The sequence below is a fragment of the Neofelis nebulosa genome, chromosome 11 (genome assembly GCF_028018385.1).
Source record: "Neofelis nebulosa isolate mNeoNeb1 chromosome 11, mNeoNeb1.pri, whole genome shotgun sequence".
Taxonomy (NCBI): domain Eukaryota; kingdom Metazoa; phylum Chordata; class Mammalia; order Carnivora; family Felidae; genus Neofelis; species Neofelis nebulosa.
Window position 1 is genome coordinate 5,874,669 of NC_080792.1, and position 27,399 is coordinate 5,902,067.

The 27,399-nt window shown below is 41.1% G+C and overlaps 1 protein-coding gene and 1 pseudogene across 10 annotated transcripts in view; both read left to right on the top strand.

Moving 5' to 3' along the window:
- NETO1 (neuropilin and tolloid like 1) overlaps positions 1-27,399 on the top strand; it is a 130,061-nt gene that overhangs the window by 22,507 nt on the left and 80,155 nt on the right. The window lies entirely within an intron of this gene.
- LOC131490682 (U2 spliceosomal RNA) lies at positions 26,403-26,530 on the top strand (annotated as a pseudogene).

Consider the following 27,399-nt stretch of genomic DNA (forward strand, 5'->3'; position numbering starts at 1 on the left):
AGTTTTCAGTGTGAAAGAGGGAGGCTGAAAAGTCAGTGTCAGAACCATGTGATGGAAGAAAGAATCCAATGCCATCTCCGGCCTTAAAGGTGCAGGAAAGGCCCATCAGCCAAGGAGTGTGGGAGCCTCTAGAAACTGGAAAAGGCAAGGAATGGATTTTCCCCTCGAGCCTGCAGAAAGGAAAAAAAGGCTTTGCCATCACATGGATTTCAACCCAGTGAGACTCATTTTCGATTTTTGACATTCAGAACTGTAACACGATACATCTGTGTTGTTTAAATCTCTGAGTTCATAGTAGTTTGTTACATCAGCAGTGGAAACAGATAGAGATGTCATGCCTGAGAGTAGAATGCTGCTGTACAAACTCATCTGAAAAAATGTGGACGTGGTTTTGCATCTGGACAGTGAGCAAAAGCTGGGAGAATTTCGAGGAGAAGCATGATAGAAAAAGCTTCTCTTGCCTTAGACTGTTAAGAGGTGCATGGATAACAACTTGGCCAAGGAGGACTCACAAGGAAATGAAGAGTATTGCACATAAAGCATATATGCCTTAAGGAATACGTATGTCATCATAAGCAAACTGCTGGTTGAAACGCCGATGTTCAGGGTGCCAATCTTGAGGACTCGGAAGGAAATGAGGAAGGTGTCCTTGGAAACAGGAGGAATAGAATTTCTTGTCGTGTTGAGTCAGAGAGATTAGCAGAATTGTGTCCTGGGGTCCTATGGAGAGCAGGACTTGGGTATTTAACTGAGGAGATCTCCAAGCAAAGTGTTGAAGGTTCAGCCTGGTTTCTTCCTTCTCGTGCTTTAGGAAAACACAAGAGGGAAGAGACTGTTTCAAGAACGAACTTTTAAACCAAGAGTAATTGAGGCTTAATGACTTGCTAGGTTACGAGCAATTCCAAAATTAAGAGATTCACTGCCTGTTGAAATTTAGGGCTTCTTGGGATGGGGTTGGAAAAACATGCTGTAGGGAGAAAAACGAAGGTATGGCTGGGCAACCTTTTGCTAACCCTGTGGAAAGATAAAAACATCAAAATATTCAGTCTCATAAAAGGCTCTTTCAAATGATTAAGTGTGTGACTCATAAATCTCTGCAGTCATCTCAGCAAAGCCAAAAATAGAGATGGGATTATCTAGAAAAGACCTGTGGAGGAGACTCTTGGCTAATAGAGTGAATCCCGTGAATAAACAGGAGGCCCATGAGGTGGTTGAAAATGTTACATCAGCGGAAACGGTGCCATCTTGAACTTCAGGTCTTGAGACGGGATGAAATGAAAGGAAATGGTCAGTTCCCCAAATATCTACAGGTGAGAGACGGGATGATAAAACTCCTCAGCTACACACTTTCTACTTTCCATGAAAAAGGAAGGCTGATTCAGATGGATGGCCCCAAGCCCAGAGCATGGAGCCTTGAGCCCAGAGGTGGAGTTAAGAAACACAGAGGATAATTTCCAGGCCCGTGAAGCCAAGGGGAATTTTCCATATGGATTTCATGGTTGCTTGGGACTGTTGGAATTCCTTTTCCTTTCATTTTCTCCCTTTTTGAAAAGAAATGTCTATAAATGTTACTGTATGTCTCCCTCACCATTGTGTTTTTGGAACGAGTAAGATGTTTCTTCTTGAGTTCAAGGTTCACAGATAGAATGTATACCCAGTGCCTCATCCATACCTGACGGAAATGATGCAGGTGTTGAGCTGCTGGGATTTGGACTTTGAGTTGATGCTATAATGGGCTGAAACTTTTGGGTGTCTTGGGATGGGATGAATGTATTTTGCATGTGGGATGGACTTCAGTCTTGGTGGGCCACAAGCTAGACCATGATAAGAAGAATAATGGCCCACAAAGGTGTCTACATCCAGAAATCTGGAACCTGAGAATATGGTGTGTTACATGGCAAAGGGAAATTAAGGTTGTGGATAGAATTAAAGTTGCGAATCAGCTGATCCAAAGATAGGGAAATTATCTCAGATGATCTGGATGGGTCCACTGTAATCATAAGGGTCCTTCCATACAGAAGAGGGAGGCGGAAGAATTGGTGTTGGAATGATATAATGCTCATGAGGAAGACTCAAGTGGCCATTGTTGGCTCTGAAGGTGGAAGGTGTCCGTGAGCCAAGGAATGTGGGAATCCTCTAGAAGCTGAAAAAGGCAAGGAACGGATTCTCTCCTAGAGCGTGCGGCAAAGGAACACAGCCCTGCCAACACGTTGATGTTAACTCAGTAAGATCCATTTCAGACTTGACATCCAGAGCTATAAGATGAGAAATATGTGTTGAAGACACTAAGTTTGCGATACTTTGTTATAGGAGCAAAAGGAAACCAATAATTTAGCATGTCACTAATTTTTTCAAAAGGTGTTTTGGAATTTGGGAAGTGATATCGAAAGTACGCAAAGGGAGGGCACCCGGCTGGCTCAGTGGGAAGATCATGTGACTCTTGATCCCGGGGTTGTTAAGTTCAAGCCCCATGTTGGGTGCTGAGATCACTTCAGAATAAAATCTTGAAAGAAAGGAAGTAAGTAAGCGATGTAAGAATTCGCTGTCGGGATGAAGAACATAGTACTTTTTGATTCTCTCAGTTCAAAATTTTAAAATACATTTTGGTCAAAACGCAGACTACCCAAGCCTTTTTCCGCTTGACTTTCCTACACACAAATTGACACTCTGTTTTTATGTTGATGTATCCGTGTGTGTGTGTGTGTGTGTGTGTGTGTATCATTTGATTTTATGTGAATGCCATCTTTATGCATAAATATGGCTGAAACCCCAACAAAATAATGACTTGCAACCCTTCCCAAAGATGTGCATGGGACGGTGGTATTTTTGTTGGTGGTAATAATAGCTATTTGTAGAACCTGGCACTCTTGAAGCCTCTGCCTCTTCACGGTGTATCTGCCTGATGTCTCTGCTTCAAAAGGGCTACGCTGTCTGTTCCTGCTTGCTCCGCTGGCCGGCTTCCCACCGTTTCCACGGCTGTGCTGAGATGCTTGAAATTCTGCTTCAGTACATCCTTATGGCATTTTCCCTTCCCAGTGACTCCCAGACACTTCACTTCAACTAGACTACCACAAAGAATTACAGAGTGATTATAATCCAGTAGGACTCTCCACCATCAGCAAGGCACGTACCCACCAAAGAACGAAATTTGACTTCTTTAAGCAGGAAGACGTATTAGTCATAAATATGTCACTTCTGTTCTGTTCTCCGTTGATCATAACCCAAATCAGAAGACTGTGTTATTCCCTGGGAATGGCTCTTCTGAAATTTGCACTTCAAAGCCCCAAGGAGGTTCTCTAAGTGATTCAGAGAGAAGAGTGATACAGAAATCGGTGCTACCTTAACACCGCCCCAGATGCTATTACGCCTGCTGATGCAGTCAGAGGGGAAAGTGTAGCAGATTTGGCGGGCAAACAAAGTGGAGTTGGTAGAATGGCCAATGGCTGTGCTGATGGAACTAGGGGAGAAGACGGTTGTCATGACAATGATGGGTAAAGTCTGAAGTTGAGGGTTTCCCTGGGCATTGTGGTGAATCTAACTTTGCAGAGACCTTCTGCCATAGATCATTGGTTAACTGGTGAGAAGAGCATTCCCGGTTTTGGTTGCGTGTGTATTTTGCTTCTTTTTAACGATAATTTGCAAAGTGTATTTCTATCTCCCTTTTACATTGAAAAGAAAACGATCATCTGAAAAGTAATACAGCCATGCTGCTTTTTTGCTGACAACTGTTTTTACCTTTTGTACTGTTTGTTATTTTCCTGGATTCTTCCTCTGCTTCTGCCTATCAGCCAGTCCTTCTAGCTTTTTTTGCTTTGTTTTGTTTTCTTTTCCATTAACCTGCAGTGGCTGTGTACCTCTTTCCTTGACCTCTCCCTGGCGATGTGTCTCCCAGTTCGTTTTACCTAACCCCTCTCTAGGCTGTCGAGTCTCTGGGCTCTGTATTGTCCTTCTTGACCTGCTGGCCCCATCCGTATTTATTTATTTATTTATTTATTTATTTATTTATTTATTTATTTATATCCTGGTTTCCTTCCACATTTTCTAGAAAAAAAAAAATCCGGATACTATTTCCATCTGAACTGTTTATGAACCCTTAATAGAGGAGAAATGTAGCAATTATATAAATAAATATGGTAGTTAGTTTTCTGTTCGAAATGTCATTTATGTTCATGGTGCTAAGCTTTTTGCTGCCGAGCTCGAATTAGATACAGTTTTTCATTTAACAGCAACTTACATGTTCTATTCTAGAACATAAAGTAATCCACAATAAAAACCAACGTTCTGTTAAGGTAAAGCTGCTCAAAAAATGTGATTTGGTATGGGATGCCTGGGTGATTCAGTAGATTAAGTGTCTGTCTCTCAGTTTCACCTCAGGTCATGCTCTCATGGTTTTGTGAGTTTGAGCCCCAGGTGGGGGTCTGCGCTGACAGTGTGGAGCCTGCTTGGGAGTCTCTCTCTCTCCCTCGCTCTCTGCCCTTCCCTTACTCATGCCATGTCTGTCTCTCTCAAAATAAATAAGTAAAAGTTAAATTTTTTAGAAATGTGATTTGGTATGTTTTTCTGATTATCTTTGGATGAAATATTCCTTTATGCCTAAAAGTAGCCATGTTCTAGAGAAGTTCCTCTCTGGTTTCAAACTGTTTTCAATGTAACTTACATTTCTTCATCAGGGAAAAAAATTACTAATAATTGAAGCTGTCATTTTAATAGATATTGAACTAAAAACAATTTATTTGGGGTCTTTCTCTTGAAATATATCGGAAGCTACTCATTTCCTTTCAAAGACTATTAGCGATATGCCAAATCATTGCCATAGTCTATTTGTATATGTTTAGTTTTCCATTTCTTCCTAAATCCATTTTTATCAGTTTTTTCATAATTTCATACAGCATATGAACTTACGTGTATGTCTACACACAAAATAGTTTTACGAAACATGGTCATAGTGCTAGAATATTATCTGAGTTCAAATTCTGGCAGTTTGCTTAATCTCTTAGCTGCAGTGGCCTCATGAGATCAGCATTTGACCCATTATCATTACAGATTTTGCTACCTAAGGATACCGTCAAAATACTGACATTACTTCTCACATGGCGTGATACTCCTCAAGATCACATCTAAACCCCTGGTTCATTATTTCATTATTCCTTATTTCACAGATTAATTCAACAGAAATAAAAGATTACTGACCCTGACCCATAATTGGTCCAAACGTGCCCTATCCTAAATACTGAGACATGAGATTAAGATTCAGATTCTGTTTTCATGGAGCTTGCGGTGTACTTGAGAAATAATATTTATACCCAATGTGATGAATGCCATGGATAGGTAGGGGAGCCACTCGATGTGACATGAGCCGTAGCTCCATCATGCCACTGTAGACTTCATTACAGCAACATTCCTTCTCTCTATTAATATCCAGCTTCTTAAAAGGAAGAACTTTGGTGTGCCCCTTTAAATTTCCAGTGCCTTATCAGCGCCTAGCATTCACTGACACTTACTGAAATTTCTATGAACAAAATACCCAGATGTGTTACCGAATGAATGAGTGAATGAGTGGAGGTGAGTAATCCAAGAAGGTAGCGGTAAGACACCAGGTACGGAAAAGTTGGTAAACTGTATAGCAGGTATTCCAGACCCTTCAGAAAGTGGACGTGTGACTTGGAAAGGAGAAGAGTTGAGATGAGATCAGCAGAATCATCTGATTCGGACACTGAAGGCTCTGTAAGCTGTGTCCATGGACACAAACACAACTTCAGGAGAAGTGAGAAATGTACTACTATTTTAAATCGAATCGCAGTGGATGGATGGAGTAGAGAGAGAAAAGAAGACCAGAAAATGAAGATAAAACAATGCAGGCACTGCAAGTAGGACATTGCGAGAGCCAAGGAGGGAGTAGTGTGTGGGACGCTATAACGGAAGAGCAAATTTGAAGTCAGTAAGTTTTAGAGACACATCAGGTGTGCATGAGTGAGAGCCGAGGACATGACTGAGGTCGCTATCCTCCGTGATTCGGTGATGGGTTGTATCATAACTGATGTTGGAGACTAAAATTATAGGAAACGGTACGTTTGCTTTTAAAGGTATCCAAAGAGAGATACCAGCGTGGTGTCCTTGAGGACGCGATGCACACGCTGTTGGCCATTTAGAGCCAGACCAAGGAAGAGCAGCCAGGGAGGGGGAAGACAGCTGATCAGGGAACTAAGCGCAGAACCCCATCTAATTATGACGTCCGCATATTAAAGTGGAACCTAAGATGAGTTTGAGCCGATACTCTCCTCGAGGTAAATTAGAACACAACACTGAGTATTTGGGAATGTTAGATGCTATTCAGTCCTGACCTCTTTCTTACGGATAGTTTCAGCAGGTTATCAACTGGAACCAGTTTGTCTGTGGGTATAGTTGGACTTGAGGGATAGTTTTTATTTTGGGAGGAAGGAAGGGAAGAGTACTTCTTTGGTCCCATGCTTGGAGCTTTCCCACCGCTAGGGACTTCCTCCTGAATTATGGAGAGAAATACTTCTAGGAGACTGGTTACACAAAGCAGACTTATCTGGGATATGTCTGAAAGGTGCAGAGGTAGAATTGAGCCATGGTGCCTATTAGATGAGCAGGTGTAATGACATTTGGTTTTTCTTCTGGTATGACTTTGCCATACTTCCTTTTAGGAGCGACCTCATTTGTTCATACTTCCTTTTGAAAATATACTATCTCTATTATGAGGATGATTGCAGGTGTTCTGCAAAATTTGAAGAAATACATTTGGTCCAACTTAACAGAATGGGGGGTATGGTGGCGGGGAAAAGGGACAAGAAAAGAGTCACTTTTCTCTTTTCATTGAGTTATTTTCTTCTTAGTCAGCCAATATTTGCTACTTTATCTGTTGCTTGATTTTCTCTGTTGGGATTTACACTGATTATGATTGCAAGCTATAACAATGTAAAATGGCATTGACTACAATTTAGTTGGTTGGGCTGAAATGGGGAACTATTTTGCAAAATATTCTCATATATATATCCTACATATTTACAGGAAAAAAAATAGCTTTTTTCTTATGAAAAGTGTTTTTTTTTTTTACTAGGTAAAACACTTTCCTCCCAGATTTCTCTATGACATTATCCAGCATAACAATATATGATAAATGCAGTCATTCAAAATTAATTCCAATGAAATAATGGTATAATTAGGTGGTGATTCTTGCTTTCTACCATCTTATTATAAGATATCCATCTTAATAAAAATAATGAATTATTGAGTTCCTCTTATATGTCAGGCATTGTTCAAAGCACTTTGCTTGCATGATCCCATTTGATTTTTACAGGTATTATATCATTGCCATTCTTCTCTTGGATTTTTGAAAAAAAAGATTAAAAATGTTCAAATATTGTGCTCAAGGTCATCTCCCTAGCAAAGCTGAGACTTGAATACAAGAAGTGTATATATTTAGGTATTAGTCCCTACTGTCAACAAATTATGCATTTGCTTCAGGGCTTAACTTCTCAAAAACATTGATTTTTTTTCACCCTTTATAATTTTATTGTGGAGTTTTGAGATGTTTTTGGTGATCGTAGAATTTCTCTTTTCATTAGAGTCTAACATCTTTCATACAACAGCAGTATTTTCCTCCTGTATCATAATTAAGCAAGATATTTGCCGTGTATTTTTAAAATTGTAATTGTAACATTTTAACATCATTGGCATAATCATCATCATCATCATCATCATCCTATTAGTCACAAATATTAGTAATCAAGAATAATAATATCACTGCTTATAATTTATGTTATGAGTTCATTTTAAGCCCCTAAAAATAATATTCATATTGTTCAAGTACATTGTAATGCATATTTGCAATAGAAAATGGCTAATTCACTCCATCTATGTGTTGTCAGCTAGTAAAAATATAGGGAATGACAATTTCGAATGCTGAAATAATAATGGACTTCAGCCATATTTATTTGCCTCTGCAGGTCCTGCTTTATATTTCTTTGTACTTTGCAAGACAGTTGTGCAGCGATTTCAAACTTAGAGAAAAATTACAAGTACAAACTATCTTCCTTCCCCTTCCAAACCTTTGCTCTCTATATTTTATTCATTTCGTTAAGTGGGAAAATAGCCTCAATCAGCTTTCCCTTTTTATTAAACTTCAGAGAGAGCTCCATATGTTTTCTGTCTGTTGCATTTTCTTGACCCTGAATGTCAAAAGTGGTATAGCCCCTGTTAGTGGTGGCAGGTGGGAGTGCCCTGTGACACAGTTAGAAGAACACAGCTTTTGTGCCAGCCGGGCTGAGGCTAAGACTTCAGATCTGGGAAATCTGACAACAGTCTTGGGCAGTTGGTGAGCTTGGGTTTACGCTGCAGTTAGGATACCATCCAGCTACTAATTAAAACAAAACCATTAGCCCCCCTGAGCTTGAGATTTCTTGTCTGCCGAGCGCTTGTTATAATGACTATTTGATCCAGTTTTGCAAGGACTAAGTAAGATAATCTGTGTGTAACCCAATTGATAGGACGCTTTGCAGCTTCTCTCGCGTCGGGCCTGATCGTAGATTGTTGGAAACCATTCCGTCGCTCCGTACCCAAGCCACAAACATCATGGCAAAGTCACTGATCCGCAGTGCAAAATTTACCAAAGGTTTTTCAAGGAGCTGGGTTGGGTAATTATTTCGGATAGCAAAAAGCAGATTTCCTAAATGTTTTCTTGAAGTGTCTACTTCCCCTCCAAGTACTCTTTTCCTCTCCCTTAGCTCAGATTGTATCTTTCTGTAAGTCTGATTCAGATTCTCCCTCCCAAGTCCCTCCCCTCCATCCTTTTGATGATCAAAACAACAGCCGGAAGAACTGTCACCAACACGGGAGGCTGTCAACCGTTAAAGAACCAACAACCGTTGTTCCCTAAGGGTAGGCTGATGGTAAGGGTGAGGAAGGGGCACCTTCTTTGGAAAACGGTTCCTTCCTTGCCCTGGCCTCTAACAGTTAGCAGGCGCACTGCGAAAGGTAGTTAATAACCTCATGTTAACTGTACTACAGTCGCCATTCGTCTGCTCTGCCTGGTGTCTACCAAGCTTTTAATTACTGTCCCACTGTGACCACATCTTGTGTCCGCCATTCGGCCCTTAAACCCCTAAAGCAAACACCGATCTCACCAGCAAATTTACCTTCCTTGAAACTGACATCCGTCTCGGTCTTATATCTATATTACTGGTGAAATCCCAGAGTGTAATTTCTAAGAAGCTCCTGGTTTGTTTGTTTGTTTGTTTGTTTTTTTCCCCTTCACCTTTGAATTTGCTGTTGGAGCAAACTCAGATTCCTTTTTGGGGTTACATAATGCACGTTTGTGGAAAATTTTTGTAGGCCGCTAGTAGACTTTCTGAGATCTTTCTAAGTCATCCTCAGTAATTATTCCCCTGTTGCTTGTATCATTAGAAGAATGATCCTTGAAATATGAAATGCCGGACCAGCACCTAAAAATGGATTTGTTGGGTTGTGTGCCTTTAATCGGCTCTCTGATATTATGTTCAATGGCTTCCAGATCTAGGGTAATAACTGTACACATAGAAATGGAATGTTACTAGACCGAAGATGCCTACTTTAGAGACATTCTTGCTTCCTGTGAGAATAAAAGGCAAAAGCTGAGCATCGAGAAGGAGAATTGCATTCAGTCCGCTCATAGCTTTTAGTTTTGCCTTTTCCTACCTCCATCTGCCCTGCTTCCCTCCCCTTGTCCATGTGGAGGATTCATCTTAGAATCCGACCTGGTGTCTCTTTCAGGCAGATATTTATTCTGAGCTCCTGTCCTGGCTGGAGAATGGCCCTATAAACTAGTCTCTACGGATGAGGAATTGCACTCACCCAGACAGGGCAACCTGCATTTTAAATGGCAACTTACACCTTATAGGCAGAAGGACAAAGTGGGAAGAGTTTGCAGGCAAAGAAACAACTTCTGGCTCTGAGGGCATGGAAGGTCCATTGCTCATGGACGGCACTCATTAACCGGTGTTCCTTTAGCACCTCCTCTGTGTTAGGCACAGGAAAAAACAGATACAGAGGCTGTCACTGTCCTCCAGGAGTGAGACATAAACAGACACATGCGGTCAGGGCGAATGCAAAGGGCTATGGCTGAATTCAAAGCAGAAATAGCGTAATAATAACCTTTTTTGAATATGCTTGGACACTGGAGCCTCAGAAAAAAAATTAACCTTTCCCCCTTCTCTGTTCCTTTAATGTGGATAATATCTCTCTATTTACACTCTCTGTATCCCTTAGGGAGAGTGTGTACTTTTTTGTGCGTGAAAAGAAATTAAAGAAGTAGGCATTTTAAAGGCATTGGAGGTGTTCTGGTAAGATGAGGGAAGGTTATCTCCCCTTGAAGGCGCTTACGTAACACCCAGGTCCGATGGGCCCTGGACTGAGAGCATGCCGTGTGACCTTGGGCAAGTTCTTCATCCATTTTGGTCTCTATTTGCTCATTTATAAAAGGAGTGCATAGAACTTGATGTCATCCCAGCCTGTTGGGGCTCTCACATTCTAAAATTGTAGAATCAGTCCTATGCCATCAAAAATGGTTTTCGCCGCATTGATCGCCTGAGTTTGCAAAACAAATTTGCATCGTGTCCCCTGTTCCTCTGTTTTATAGAGGAGCAGGTTGAACTTTGGAACATGTCTTAGTCCGTTCAGGCTGCTAGAGCAAAATATCACAGACTGGGCAGCTTATAAACAACAGAAGTTTATTGCTCACGCTTCTGGAGCCTGGAAGGCCAAGATCAAGCCACTGGCGTATTGAGTATCTGGTGAGAACCAACTTCTTGGTTCACAGACAACACCTCCTCATGGTGTCCTCCCATGGAGAACGGGAAAGGCAGTTTTCTGGGGTCCCTTTAAAGGGGAAACTGACCCCATTGTCGAGGGCTCTGCCCTCACGACTGAATCCCATTCAAGTGGGCCCACCACCTAATACTATCGTCTTGGGGATTAGGTTTCCAGTAGAGGAATCTGGGGTCGGGACGGGGGCGGGGCACAAACCTTCGGTCCACAGGCGAGCGGTTAAGTGCCTTGTACACGCTAAGGTCCCATGAACTGGAGGGGCTGACAATGACAGCCACCACTGCTGGCTCTAAATTCTACACGGTTTCTTTTTATTCAAATAAGGAGACAACAGATTCATATCCTTCACTTCCCATCCCCAGCAGAACTCCGTGACACACGGCGTCCATACAAGAGCTCTGCAATAAGGCGATTATTTTATTTACACTTTTTTGACATTATAGTACAGAAATGTCCATTTGTTAAAGGTCCTGTGTCAGTACTTGGCGGAACAGTAGAAAAAAATAATAGTAACAATAGGCGAATCCGTTTAGGTCCTTCCTGCATTGTTGCCTTTAACCTCCACGACAACCCTAAGAACTTCAGCATTATTGCAGACAAAACAGGCTATCATTTTTTCCGGTTGCCCGCAAATTGCAGTCAGAACCTTACAGTTGAGAAAAATAGGTCAGGAAAAACTTTTAAATCCTAAAGACAACTGTTGGATCTCTTCCCACGGAACCTCAGGGACCAAGATTGTGGTTTGTATTTCACCCACAACTTGCCAACAGTCCTTGCTAAGTAGAAACCTGAAGCTCCATAACGTCTCAGAATAGGAGCATTTTTATCCTGGTTGGGGATTCTCTAAGAAAACCAGTCTTAGAAACTGTGCGTTCCCACAGGAAGTGAGGCTAGGACCTTGTCACATGCGGATGAACTGGCCCAGGGTGACTGGAGAGTTCCGGGACTCCTGCGCCCAGGAGTTTGCAGCATATGTAAGCAAAAGGAATGCTGTCTGCTTTCTACCTGGAGAACCTCATAGGCTAGAGTCTGGCTGGAGCAGCTTGTGATGGAAGCAGAGATGTCGGAGGGAAGAGGGTCACCCCTGCGCTCCCCCTTCTTGGCGTAGGGAGAACGTATGCTTCCCCGGGCCAGGTGGTCCCTGCCCAGCCAGGTGGCATGTGAGGGAGGCCAAATCTAGTGGAGTTGCAAGAATTGTTTCAAGGAACAATCAAAGAGGATAAGTTGGAGAAGAGTCCAAACTGCTCAGGAAACTGTGACCTCTGCGTGAGAACCATTCTTTAAATTAAATGCCTCCCTTTCACAGCGATTCATCAGCAGTCAAGAGAGGGCTCCAGATTTCAACAGCTAAACATATGAACTTCTCCTTTTCCTTTAACCTGTCCCTCAGCCAGACAGTTGCAGAGGATGGGAGGGGTGAAGGAACTAGGAAGAAAGAAGGACCTGTCTCCCTTCTCCCTCTGCAGGGTTTTGGTAGAGACACGTGTTAGGGACGGAGATGGGGGAGAGATGATGTTTTGGTGATGTGCACAACTATTGGATTTTCAACAGCTGAAATATCAAGAAATCGAGTCTTAATGAGAGTAACAGAAAATTTCTTAGAAATTAAAAGGCTGTAGGAGCCTCCCAAGCTCTCGTTTACTCACAGGGAATGGAAATTCTCCATCAGTCAAAGGCTAGCGTTGGAAATAAAGTAAAGTAAGATTATTCCTTTTTTTTTTGAGCCTCATAGATACAAACCTAGCAAATCAGTTAGGTATTTGTATTCCTCTATTAGAAAGAAGAAAATGGAAGCTTAACAAAAGTTGGAAAATGTACCCAGCACCGGTCAGTTTGCAAATTACAGCAGAAAAATTAAAGACCCGTGTGGTCAGACCCTAACTCCTATGCAGTGCTCACTATGTAACCTAAAATGACGAATGAGACTTCCAGATATCTTCACAGTAAGGAAGAACAATACTCCGACTCCATTGTTCCTTTACTGGGTAACGCAATGCTTGTTTATTCTTAATCCAGGTGACTTGGTATGCTTTCATTTGTCTTACTGCACTTTCCCTGGAGATCCAATTCTGCGTTCAGAACTACTTACTAGGCATCCTTTAAATGTATGCTAGACGTTGTGCTTGATGTCCAAACTTGAGCTCGTTGGTTCCACACCCCCGGTGAACACCACACGCTGAACGTTCCCCGAGCCAAGTTCTGTCTGTGATTGCTCAACAGCACTACGGTTCACCCAGAAACTCAAGTCCACGTTGTATGAAACACGTTTGATTTTCTCTTTCCTACTCACTAAGTCCTCATCTCTCACTGAAATGAAGTCGTGGAAGGTGAGGGAGTCGGAACAAGTCTACGCCTACCTTTGAACAACATGATAACCATTTTAGTTTAAGTCCTAACAAAATGAGTAAGTGTTGAAAGTTTAACTATGGGAGTGGCATAATTTGATCTGTAATTTAAAAAGATTATTCTGGCTCTCAGGTCTACTTGGTAAACTTTTGTTGGTTTATATTGACATACATGTCGTGTAAGTTTAAGGTATACGTTGCATTGCTTGATACACTTCTACCTTGATCACCGATTACCCCCATGGTCTTATCTGATGCCTCCATCACCTCACATGGTTATCATTTCTTTTCTGTGGTGAGAACATTGAGGAATCATTTCTAAATACTGCCTCCTGGGTAATTGCTTTCTCTTTTCCGCTTCCCTCTTCCTGTCTCAAGGCAGAGAGGAATCCTTACATTACATTCCAGTCTGTGTGTGTGTGTGTGTGTGTGTGTGCGTGCACACACACACACACACACACGTACGCGCACAAGCACCTATATCTTTCTCTTGCTCTCTCACATTGCATTGTAATTACCTATTTACATAATTTTTCTCCCACTAAACTGTGAGATTCATGAGGAAGTAAGTGAGTCACATTTGTGTTCCAAACATTAGCTATAGTGTCAACATATGGAAGAATGTACTTCAAGTATTATCTCCTCCTCACCCATTTACTTCCCAACGCACTGCTGTTTTCACTTGCCTGCCCCATTTCCTCTTCAAACTCAGCAATGTCCATATGTCCTTCTCCGAAAACTATGGTTTTCTTCTGCGTTTCATATTTGGGGTCATGACGCTGCCAACCGTGGTCCATCGAGCAGCGAACTGTGATTACCCACCATTCTTCCCTCTCCTTTACCCCCACACTCTGCAAAAATGCCTTCTGACGACTTAATGAATCTGTATCTTACCCCATCTCAACACTAATCGCAGGCGCTCCTATTTTTTTTTACCTGGCTTATTAGAACAGATCTTGAGCTTGTGTTCCTACTTCAGGATCACCCGTCCCATAATACCCAAACATCTGCTAGAATGCGTTTCCTAAAATTCACATCTGATCCTGAAGCTGGCCTAGTTAAAGTCCTTTATTGGCAGCTCTCTGCCTGCAGAATAAAATAGAAACTCTTTAGCAGAACATAGAGCACGTTTTGTGATCTCCAACTGCCCCAGGGCTGGACTTTGGGCATCTTGACCCACACTCAGAACACCCAATGGACCACCAGTTGTGCCACTGACAACACTGTTGCTCTATCTCGAAAGTTCCATTTAGCAAATTCCAACTCCTAGCTTTAAAGTCCACGTGAAGACCACCCTCCTCTGTGAGGTACTTTATAAAAAGTTTATAAAGTTAATGCTTATCCCTACTCTGGCATTTGTGATCTTTCTGTTACAATGGTAGAGTTGTGACCTCCCCACACTGCCCGCCCAGCTTATTGTGAGTTCTTCAGCTTGAAAATTATGCCTTCATTCTTTTTCCTTAGTTTTTACCAGCAGTACCTGAGCATTGCCATATATTGATCATATTTTCACTCAAACAATATACCAGTAAAAACTCAAGATGATATTTCATTTCTCTAGTCAATGAGAAAGTTGGAGATGATTTCAGGGCCAAAAATAAGCACATAAATACATTAATGAGTTAGAAAACACAGATTTTTCTCTGTCTTCAACTTCGTTATGATCTGAACAACAATGTCAGTGAAATTGACAACTAAGTTTTCTTCAGTACTTCTGTATCACTCATAAAGAAATTATGTTCAGAAGAGTTGATTAACTTAAAAATATCATATAACTTAAAATAGAATTTGGGGCTCGGGCCCACATATTTTTTCCATGTTTTATTGCCTAGCATAACCTGTGTTTATGTGAACATTGATAATAATAAATACTAAAGATCCGGCACAAAGTCACCCATACTTCGATCCTTTTAACTGGTGTTCTAAAGATTTTGCTACAACAGGATATAAGCTGTGGTTCAGAAGGAAGTGTCTCACCTCAGAGAGTCTGGTTAAAATTCGGCTCCACAAGTTGGTACCCAGGTGACCTTTGGAGACCTTCAGATCCCTCACCTATAAAATGGGAACCATATTAAGCTCATCAGGTTACGGTGACAATTTAACAAGTAAGGGGCATGCAAAGTTTTCAGAACATCGTATGGAATATAAGTATTTATTACAATGGTTATTCTTCTCCAGATTTGGTGTAAACACCTGAATCTTCAATGAATATTTGGGCAAGAAGCATGATTAGATCTGTCCCCGGAGCAGGAAGAAATTTTTCTAGTGGGATCTTTTAGTCGTAAGCTAAGTGCAACCTACAAATTATTGCGTATTCAATCAGTGATTATCCTGTCTTATTTTTCCCTGTTTTGATTTTATATATCAAAATTAACTTGGTGGTTGTCATGGCCACCGAAGAAACAGAACTGAAGGAAAGGAAGTGTGATAATACAGTAACTTTTTGTTTACTCTGAGAAGCTTTTTACCACCTTGGCTGTATTTTTCTCAGATTCTTCACCATTAATCATCACAAGGGCAGCTCTCCCTGCATTTTACCCTGTTGAGAGAAAATGTTCTACTTCTCTCATAAAGTATTTCTTCCTAAATCTTCCTACCTTGGTGACCTATCTTTGCTTTAAATTCTTGTAGCATTCCCCTTATGGACTCTATCCCCACATTTGGTAATAGTGTTTATTGCATGTAGATGTGTTAAATATTCCTAGGTAGGTTTAACATCCTTTGTTCTGAGGCTGTATCTTATTCAGTGCCCACCATGGGTCTTTTGGAATCAATATATACACAATGATTTGGGGTTTATGACCGAAGAAAATAAAGTGGCATAAATACTTAATTTTTTAAATTAATAATAATTATGTATATTAGACAATGTTCAAACTATCCAAGAGTATTTCTAATACTTTATTTTATTTTATTTTATTTTATTTTACTTTACTTTATTTTACTTTTACTTTAGTTTCAAGATACCAGCCTTATAAATCGTACATTAGAAAATCGAACAGCATAGTATCACTTGCTAACAAAAATATAGCGGTATTAAAAACAGCTTTTATTACCCTACTACATCAGTAAAAATATACGTATAAACACCAAAACTGTAAAGTTTTAAATGGAAGACTGAATTGTAATAAACCATAGATGAGCCTATGCATTACTAACAGCCTGTGGAAGTGAGAGCAGCAGGCAGAATATATTAGGTTAGTCTAGTCACACATCAATCCCTTGGATGACACTAGGAAGCCAGAAGATGTTGCATAACAGGACTTATAAACATTAACTGCCAGATGTTACCCACGAGCTCCAGAGACAGAGTTCTAAGATCTGCTTAGTGCACTGTATGGGTTCATAAAAGCCTAAGGAAGACTATGCGGCTATTTCTTAATTCTTCTGCAGTATGATTTAGAAGTGGCCGTTCCTGAAGAATAAATATAAGTAAATAAAATCTGAAGGGTTTATATTCCCCTGAATGAAACTTGATCTTTATGAGGGTGATGCAGATCTCTCTAATTTCAGGCCTCAGATTTATTAACTATGGAAACAATAGTGTTTCTCCTAAAAATATTTTGCGTCATCCTGGAATTTCTGTGATGTGAAATATTTTTAAGTGAATTTTAGGGACCACATTTTTATTTGATTTTCTAATAATTACAGAACACTCTACGTTGCATCAAAGTTAAGAATAAGCACATTGGAGAGCTAGCAGACATTTTAAAGCTATGACCCAGTTCATCTGTCAGTTATTTATTTGTTCATGTGCCTGGCACCGGAGGTAACAAATAAATAAAACCGAAAACCTGCTCATACCCTCCCTGGCGAGAGGGGGTACAATGTGATATGTCATAATAAAGGTAACATGTGGTCTTTAGGAAGTAAGACACCCTGAACTCTGATGACGCCAAGCGGTAGAGAAACATGGAGGACGTAACACCATATCTGATCTCGAGGCATTTAGAAGAATCACTGTGAGGAAGGTATGAACCAGGCTTGCGGGCTCTAGGACTGCAATGCCCAAAGACAGAGACGTTATCTTTGCTTTTCTACCAAAGACATTGCAAGTGATTTGGCTTGGTTGAAATAAAGGCTGTGCACAAAAACATAATGAGTGATGTGTTTGGAAAAGTTATCCAGGATGAAAGTCCGTATTTGCTACACTAACGTATTTGAATTTAGTCACGAGACAGTGGAAACCACCAAAATGTTTTATATATGGATGTGAGCGTAGTTGAAACAGAAACACCGCCAGATCACAAGATAGTTCATTGGAAGAGGCTGCAGTTGTTTATGAATTGGGACGCTGTAAAAGGTGTCCAGGTGAATGAATATCGGTTCCAGTGGTAGCACAGGAAGTGAACAGGAAAGATGTAGCTTCTAGTGTTATGATGATCTTAAAATTTATAGCATGTGTTTTCTTTTTTTTAAGTCTATTTATTTATTGACTTTGAGAGATACAGAGACAGCGTGACTGGGGGAGGGACAGAGAGAGAGAATCCCAAGCAGGCCCTGTGTTGCCAGCGTAGAGCCCGATGGGGGGCTCAAACCCACGAAGCCGTGAGATCATGACCTGAGCTGAAACCAGCGGTCAGATGCTTAACTGCCTGAGCCACCCAGGTGCCCCTATAATATATGTTTTCTGAATATATGTAAGGAGAAGACCGTGAATTACTTCAGTTTGAGATGCCATTGAAATACGGAAGTGGAGTAATCCGGTGTCTTTTGTTTTCTGACACACCAGCCCGCGAGTCTCTGAAGAAATAGATCGTTTTTAACTCATTGTTGTTTGTTGCTCCTGTGTTTGAACAGAGTTTCACATTACAAAGCAATCCAGCCAGGGGCATCCCGTCAGGTCTTGGCATGGAGTTGGTAGTAAAAACCATGGGTGTGGACAGCACTGCTCATCAGAGAAATGCCAAGAAAGATAAAGACAGAACATTTGAATGGATATACTAGCAAGGGATGAGGCAGGCCGCTGGTAGACGAACCAAAAGTCAACAGTCAACAGGATGGCTAGTGGGTGTCAGGGCAAAGGGAGCTTCAGGTGGGACAGTAGGGGTCCTGGAAACCAAGGGAAAGAGACGTATTCAAGTCACGTCAGTTTGCGATGGAGAAAATGGAATGCGATTATCCATTCGATTTGAAGGTTACAAGAAGTTATTGATATTCCTACTAAATGTGTCCTCCTGGTGGTTAAGGTAGAATTCGGACTGCTGAGAACTAAGCCATGGATAAAACTGAGGGCTGGAACCTGGAAGTGCAGGAACCTCTCTACCACCCCCGCCCCCGGAACCTTGTCTGTGAAAGCGATAGTGTGATGGCAAGAAGGGAGAGGGGGTAGGTGGTTGAGTTTGAGAGGGGGTGCAGAGTCAAGGGGACGCTTTTAAGTTGCACTTTTTGTCCTTTCTTTATGCAAATCTTGTTTCCACAAGGGATTAGCTTCAAGATAGGTTTCCTTATGCCTGGCTTCTACCTGGTGAAACCCACCTGCCCCCCGGCCCCTGCCACCCCCAAAATAAAATGTGCTCCTGAAACACTTTCTCAGTCTTCCTTATTATACCGACTCAGGGAGGGGTTGCAAGCCAACTCTCAGAGCCCGGGACCCTTGCTATTTTCATCACATTTATTACTTCTTGCTTGGGATCCTTATTTAGATGCCCCAGTCCCTTCCAGTGCCCGGTAGAGGTGACAGAACAGTAGTTTTCTGAAGACACACGTGGTGCTAGCGATGTCTCTGGTTCCCACCTCGCTGCAGCCACCCTTGCTGACGTTCGGACACCGTCCAGGCTGCTGAGAGTGTGGACGCCGACAGCTCGTTTTTGCCAATTCTAGCAACACCGCCTCCGCCCTCTCTCGCCTCCGCCAACACAGCGCTCTCCCAAGTCCCTGGATGCCTTATACTCCCCATATGATGGCATGATGAGACACTAGGTTTTTTGGTACTTCCTTTGATTTCAGCTGCGTGTGTAGATCTGGAGACTGCATTGAGGCAATCTCAGAGACATACACTATGACCTTCCGAGTCACCCGTCTTCTTGATATGTGCACCCTAAAGTCTCTCTTTTCTTGCAGTGAGATTTATTTACTCCCCCTGTGGGTACGCTTCAAATAGATTCAGAAATATCTTGCCCTGCCTGGGCCAATCCTAGGGTAATGTCTTTTAGGCTCAAGCTGGAGCGCGGCAACGTTTATCCCTACATATGGACGTATTGCCTTTGGAGCTGCAAGGATGTGATAGAACAGGACAGCGAGCGGCGCTCTTTTGTTCCCAACTAAAGCACCCTGGTGCGGGCAGGGTTTGAGAGAAACTGGCCAAACCGTTTGTTCCAATTCTGTTTTTATCATTGCATTTGTTTCTTAGTCAACTTTCCGGCAGAGGAGCAAATAATTTGCTTGTATTTCGAAAAGTAAACATCTGCTAGAGTAAAATAAACGTAGGTCCGTGTTAACCCCTACAGTAGAAGCTGGATGTTCAAATCCGCATCTCGGCTTCACCGACTTGAATACGGCAGGGGTGTTGGGAATGGGCTAGAACTGAAAATCTAGCAGTGATGATAATAACAAATGACCTCGTAGTAGGACTTTGTAACTTGTTCGTGTGTCTTAGTTATCTTGGACGCTATATTCTTCCACCAAAAAAGAGAGTGAGGGAGAGCATGAGCTGGTCACATTTCATTAAAGAAAATCGCTGTTGGGGTTTTTGTTGGTCTATAGATTGACTCCAGGAGAGCTAGCATCGTTCGTATGTTTAGTGTTGTGTTTAATGAACATGGTGTGTGCTGTGTCTCTCCTCTTATTTCGGTCATCATACCTGGTGCCTTTCACTACCATTCAGTAAGTCTTTTAAAATCTCTTGACCTCCCCTTTTCTTTTTTGGATGGATGGCAGTATTCAACTTCTAAGTGAAATTAATTTTTTGCTATTAATTTTTCATTTAAATTGTATTCTGATCAGAAAATGTGGAGTGTTCCTTGTTACCATTTTGTTTACTGATCGTTCCTGCATTTGAGACTGTTATTGGATCTTTTTCTTTTTTTTTTTTTTTTTTTGCTTTTGGAACTACCTCAACATTTCCTTTAAGACCAGCCTCTTAGAGATCAAATCCCTCAGTGTTTACTTACTCTCTAAATATCTTCATTTCCCTCTTCATCCTTGAAGGATCCTTTTGCTCACTGACAATTCTAGGTTGACAGGTATTTTTCCCCAGCTCTTGGTAGATATTATTTGACTGCCTGTTGACTTGTGTTTTTGCCATTGGAATGTCTGCTATCATTCTGTCACTTCCCTTAATTGACGTGGCCTTTCTTTCTGCCTCTTCAAGGTTTCCTCTTCATCTTCTGCTTTGTGATTTCATTGCCATGTCTGTAGGCATGGATTTCTTTGTGTTTCTTTTTTTTTTTTTTCCCATGGAAGATATTCTACCTCTGAGATCAATGGCTGCATATTTCCACCAGCTCTCAGGAATTTGTAGCTATTCTTTCTTTAAATATTGCCAGATGTCAATTCTGTTCTTTAACAATGTTGTATATGGAAATTCCATTTTTGATCTCTTTGTTGTTGTATTTTTTTTATAATTTCTTATTGTCCGCTTAGTTTTGAAGATTCCACTCCTGAAAATGTTGCACACATATCCATAAAAAGTATATTCTGTTTTTGATGACTCCAAACTCTAATGATTCCCCCCCCCCTTTTATGTAAGCTCTTGTTCTTTAGATCTATTCCAATTAATGTGTGCTAGTTTGGGGGAAACTTTCCTCCAAGGATGACCCGGTATCCTTCTGCTTTGTTTTTCCCCATAGCAGAAGAGAACATTGGACCAGTCCCATTTCAGGATACCCCCAGAAGTGTTGGTACAGAAAAGGTGCCCAGGCCTGGCTTCCTTGTGTTCTTTTCCAAAGTTCATAAGTGTTGCTGGAAGAACCACGTTTCAGAGACCACCTATTTCAGGATGCCCTGACATTCAGACCATTTTCCTACACTCCTGTCCCCCGAATTCCCTCCTCCTCTGGATCTGTCTGCCTGTTCTGGATTCCATGTGTTTTTTCTCCCAGCTACTGACGGCTAGTTCAGCCGAGGATCCAAGCATAAGAGGGGCTCAGCTGTTGGTTTTAGGATTGTTTGGGACTGAAACCGTTTGTGCCTACCGAGACCGGTGAGGCCTCCGTAAGTGTGACTGGCAGGACTTCTGTTAGGGAAGTGTGTCTGCATGAGTGCGTGCACATGTGTGTGTGGACATGTCCATGGTGCATGTGTGTGCATATGTGTGTGTGTGGTGCTTCTCGGAACTCCCAATCACTAGTATTACAAGACACAGAAGCCCTCAGAGTTATTTTCAAATATGGTAAAACCTTGGATTGCGAGTGACTTGTTCTGTATGTTCCTCAAGATGAGCAAAGGTTTCTGATATATTTTAACATGATATCGACGAGCGATGTCTTGCACTACGAGTAGGACGTGATGCCGAACATCACATGATCACAACTGACCCAGTGGTTCTTGAAATTCACTTTGTTATACAAGTGCTTTGAATTACCAACATGTTTCCGGAACGAATTATGCTTGCAAACCAAGATTTTGCTGTAATTATTTTATTATGAATATATTAAAGATCAAGAGAATATAAAAAGACTAAATATAAAATTCTACCAACCTACTACTGAGCCTTTACGAATATGGGAAAGTTTCCATGAAATAGATAACTCACAAATTTGAGAACAAAATAGTAACTACTAACGTTACAGAGATAACAGTCTATCATTTCCAAACCATCAAAGAATAAAACGGGAAACAAGTCTTATAAATCAAAAGAAAACAGGAAAATAAGAAAAAGGAAATGAGACAAAAAACTAGGGTTAGGTGAACACAAAATAATGGTTGTAAAAATAAACCCAGATGCTTCACTAATCAATATAAATGTAAATAGAATAAACTCTCCAATTAAGAAAACAAAACGGGGAGAAGTGGATTCCACTAAGGAAAAATGTCAGGACCATAATACTTACAAAAACACACCTCACCTTAAAATATACCTGCCTACCTGCAGGACGGTTGAAAATCAAGGAATATAAAAAGATAGACATTAACTAAAAGAAAACTATCTACCTCTGATCTCTTTCCATGGATGTTACCATCGGCTTATGAGTCCATGGCTGGAGATTTCTTACTGGTTAGAACTTCCACAAGAACATTTGATAGCTTTTCTTGTTCTATTATTCTAAAATTAAGATGTAATTTTGTTTTTAATCCCAAATCTCTTTTATGGTCACTTAAGTTGCTTTCTAGTCCAAGAAATGAAATAGATACTTCAGAGCTATTCTCATCTTATGACGTCCTCCGTAGTTAATGAGTATTTCTCAGAACATTTGCTATTGTTCAAAAGGGATATATAATTCATCTGTACCAAGTATACAGAGCCAGGTAATTATAAATTCAATTTGAGATCATAATTTTAATATTGAGGCTCACAAAAACCTCGTGAGAAAAGCAACACATTAATAGTAGAACGCCATGGAAATATAATTAAAAATAGAGTTACCTTCAGCTACGTCCCTGCCCATGATTTGAGTTCATTAGTTCTTTAACAATTATTGCATGGGTACCCGCTAAATGTTCGGAATTCTGAGAACTATATTTACGGAGATGAAAACAAACTGGAAAACTCTACCCACTTTCAAAGTTCATATCTAATCCATTAGAAGTTCAGGATGAATAAACATTATTACTGTAGAACAAAATGCTGTAATACAGACATAAAATTGTATAATAAAGTCAAGCCCTTGCTCCCAAAAGAGTTTTTTCCACATAGCAGCCAGAGTGATCTTTGAAAAATATAGTCAAAGTTACTCCTCCATACATCCGTCTACTGGTTCTTTTTTTTCGATAAGAGTTCTTCCATTGCTAAGCTCCTCTTTGGTGAAGGGCAAGAGAGTAAATATTTTGGGGTCACACCATTTCTGTGGCATTTATTCAGCTCTGCCCTTGTGGCAGTCAAGCAGCCCCAGATAGGACATGAATGAGTGGGCATAGAATGTTCCAGTAAAACTTATTGATGGACTAGAAGCTCTTTGGAATATCCTTTTTTTTTTTTGGAGGGTGGGAGGTTGGAAAATTGTTGCTACTGCTGATTTTGCTTCCAGAAACCTGACAGTGTAAGCAAATTTGATAATTTATAAAACAGCTGACGGAACCATGGAAGTCTTCACAAGTCTTCAACTTTTATTCCTCTGGCAGTCCGTGTTGTTTTGATAACAGTAGCACAATTATTCTCTACGTTGCAGTTACAAGATGCATAAAACTCAGGGGTAGAAAAATGTCACTCTATTTCATAACTAAAATTATGCTCTGGACTCTGAGGTCACAGTTGTGCTTGACGGTTGTCAACCTTCCAGTGAGGTTTCTTTCTTTCTTTCTTTTTTTTAAGTCATATTCAAGATTCAGCCCAATTCTTTTTGATGTACTTTCTGCAGATGGCTTCTGCTCTCTGCTCCATTTCCCCACGTCCTGCAAAGGGGACATAAGGGCGGCAGCGGTCCTGCTGTCATTTTCTGTGCTGTGGCATGCAGCTGTCACCATTGTAGTCTTAACAGTGTTCTCGGTTGTCCCCTGGTTGGCTCGCCTCCATAGCACCCTGGACAGCCTGCAGCCTCCTGGCATCGTGAGCCTAAGGGAGTCAGGCCCCCTCTTCCAGTCCACTGACTCACTCGTGCGCCACAGTCCCCCTGGTGCCCACCCCACCCAGACCCCCTGCCTCTGAGACTGGAGTCCTAGCTGAGCTCTCAGAGAACTCCTGCCATCCTCTCTGTGTCTGTGGGTCACATACAAATTCCCCGGCAGCTGTGAGAATCCAGCGGTGGGTAAAGACCCTTGCTCCTCTCCCCTCAGGGGCTCACTCCTTCTCGATCGGATCCCTGCAAGTGAATATCCGCTCCTCCACTCCTCCCCTCTCTTCCTCTACCTCCACGGGGACAATTTAGAAGACTCACAGGATGCCAGCAGGGCAAAGTCCAGGAGGTAACTGAGGTGGGCAGTGAGTTAACTGCCCTGTGACTGCCTCACACGTCTCCCATTCTAATTCCTTCATACTAAATCTTAGTATGCTCCACTTTAACTGTGGAGCAGGTAAGACCATGGGCTCTGCCTACAGACTCAGGTTCCTGCTTTGCCACCTGTTTGCAGCATGATCGTCGCCAATCCTCTCGGTAACCTGAGGTCTCACTTTCTTCAACTTTAAAAATTAAGATGATAACTGTCCTCCGAGAGAGGTATCCCTCTGAGGATTAATGAGGTCATCAATGTTAAAGTTCCTACCCAGGACCTGGCATATAGTAAGACCTTGCTAAATATTATATGAGTCTTCTGAGATATTCCCACACGTTTATTGATTTATCTAAAAGGAGGACATAAAGGGCAAAGTAAGCTCATCTCCAGGAGACAACAAGTAAGGAGCTGGGGAAATGATCGGATGTAGTGCGCATCAGCCAGGGGAAGCTGTTTCAGGATCAGGAAGCACAGGGGGACCTAAGGCTGTTTCCTAGGCAGGAGGTGGGCAGGAGAGGGATGTAGGGCAGATCATGAAGGGCTCTGTGCCATCAGTACACACACACATATACAGGGTATATAATACTGATACGTGTATGGATTTATAAGGAGTTGGGTTACATGATCATGGAGTCTGAGAAATCCAAAGATCTACAGCCCACAAGCTAGATGCCTAAGAGAGCTGATGGTTTAGCTCCAGTCTGTATCCACCGATCTGGGAACCAGGACAGCCACTGGCACAGTTACAGTCCAGAGCAGGCAGGCTCGTGACTCAAGAAGAGCCAGGTTTTCAGTTCGAGTCCAAAGGCAGAAAACTGTTGCCTAAGCCCAGCAGTGTGGCAGGAGCTCTCCCCTCTGGTTTCCCTTTTTGTTCTATTCTGGAATTCACTTAATCAGTGGGTAAGTCTCGCCCACATTAGCGAGGGCAGTCTTTTTACTCTGCTTACAGATTCAGAGATTAATTTCATCCAGAAATAACCTCAAAGAGATACTCAGAATAATGTGTGGCCAAACGTCTGGGCACCCTGTGGCCCAGTCAAGTTAACACCATCCTACATGTTTTCAAAGCTGTGGCAAGGAAGTCAGATGTCTGGTGAACAAAGGGCACTACCAGGAGGAGAATGAATGGGCCGGGGTGGAAAGAGGCACCGAGTTCTATTGCCTAGAGAGGTAAAGGTGGCAAAGGGGAAAGCGGGTCTGTGTATTCTGTAATTGATTTTGCTTTCCAGTCTGCCTGGTGGTTTGCCGCATGTTAATCTCCTTGTTTAATTGCCCCACATTGAGGCGCATTGTAATGCTGAAGGTGAAACATGAGAAATAGGAGCTTATGAAGTTTAATTCTCATACATATATTGTTATTCTTTTTTGAAATATAAAAGATCATTTATCCTTCTCTTATTGTCTGCATACAAATTAAATGATCATTAATGGACTATCCATACATCAGAAAGCCTCTTTAAAATTTTTTAGAGTAGCTTATGAATTTGAATTTTTCCACTTATGTGGCTTTAATGTAAAATGTAGTCTTTCCTTCTAGTACAAGAGCAAAAATAGAAACCTTTTAGTCTTTCTGGCCCCAGAGTATTGCCATCTACATGTTTGAGCTTCAGTTGCATGTGTCTCTCATCAGTAAAATAAATTTTGAAATAGAGACTGAGAATATTTAAATCGAATGAGCTAAGAAAAATTAGGTCCTGATATAGTATTTAAATTTCATGTCCTAAATACAGTCTTTGTCACATCAAATAGAATTCAAAATTAATTTTATGTCTTTAAAGAAGAGAGTATACATTTTCACTTTCCGCATATTTTATTTAGAAATCGATCTACACGTAACATCGTTGCCTTTGCCTAAGATTATTTTATGTTTGCTGCATGTCTCATTGTGTGAAAATTTTCATGATCAGAATTTCAGTGTTTAAGGAAGGAATTTTAACATGCGTATGAAGGAATGAAAGTACAATTATATTACACCTTTTAATGTGTTCAAACATTTTAAATGAGCCTCTTTTTTAATTAATTTCATTTTTAATACGAAATTTATTGTCAAATTGGTTTCCATACAACACCCAGGGCTCCTCCCAACAGGTGCCCTCCTCCATGCCCATCCCCCCACTTTTCCCTCCCCCCACCCCCCATCCACCCTCAGTTTATTCTTGGTTTTTAAGAGTCTCTTATGGTTTGGCTCTCTCCGTCTCTAACTTTATCTCTTCTCGGCCTTTTGGCTACGATCGAGTGTAGTATCTGTTCTTATCAGTTTAAATGAGCCTCTTTAAATCCAGATTTCTTTATATACTTTAGTGTTCGCATGCCTAAGACGAATTAAACGCTTTATGGCCAGGACAAAATTTAGGAATGTTATGGAAATATCTCATTTTGAAATAAACCCAGTATTGATGTCCAATGTTATTGAAATCATAGCATCATTTAATTTTAAAATATTAATCAATTCTCAAAATTTCAGCAAACATAACAGCCCTTCAGAAGCTTGTCCATTTCTGTAAAGCAGCCACATCCAATATAAGAATTAACTAGTGTTTGTGATAAGTGCATATATGTCACTGGATTGGAACGTGGCACAGTTTTATGTAGCAGGACCTCTCTTATCTCTGTTGGCTGGATGTGATTGCCACATGATTCCTGAGGCCTTATGTTAACACTCTCCAGGATAGTTCTCAACACAAGTGGGGAAGAACATTGAGAGACAAAGAAAAGGGGAGAAAGTAAGGAGACAGGAAGATGAGAAGGAGCAGGGAGAAAGAGGAGGAGTGATTTAGATGGACTGTGACTTCGTAAGTGGATGGCAGATGGAAAATAAATGGAAGAAAGGACAACGCAGTGGAGTTTATGCAAAAACATTTTCATCTAAGCTAGTGGAAAAATGGAATTCATTACAGAGGCATGTGTGTGTTTTAGGAATAGAATATATATATATATATATATATATATATACACACACACACACACACACACACACACATATATATACACACACATATATATATATAGGCATGTATATATATAACCACACTTCCATTTTTATATTTTTAGCTAATTTTTACTTTTCTGTGCTATTAATATTGGAAAATTATACATATAATTGCAATAGCTATCATGGGCGTTTCAAAAGAATGTATTACCTATTTTCTTTGTTTGGTAGATAAACAATAAAATGTTTTTTGTAAAGTTGTGGTAATAAGGT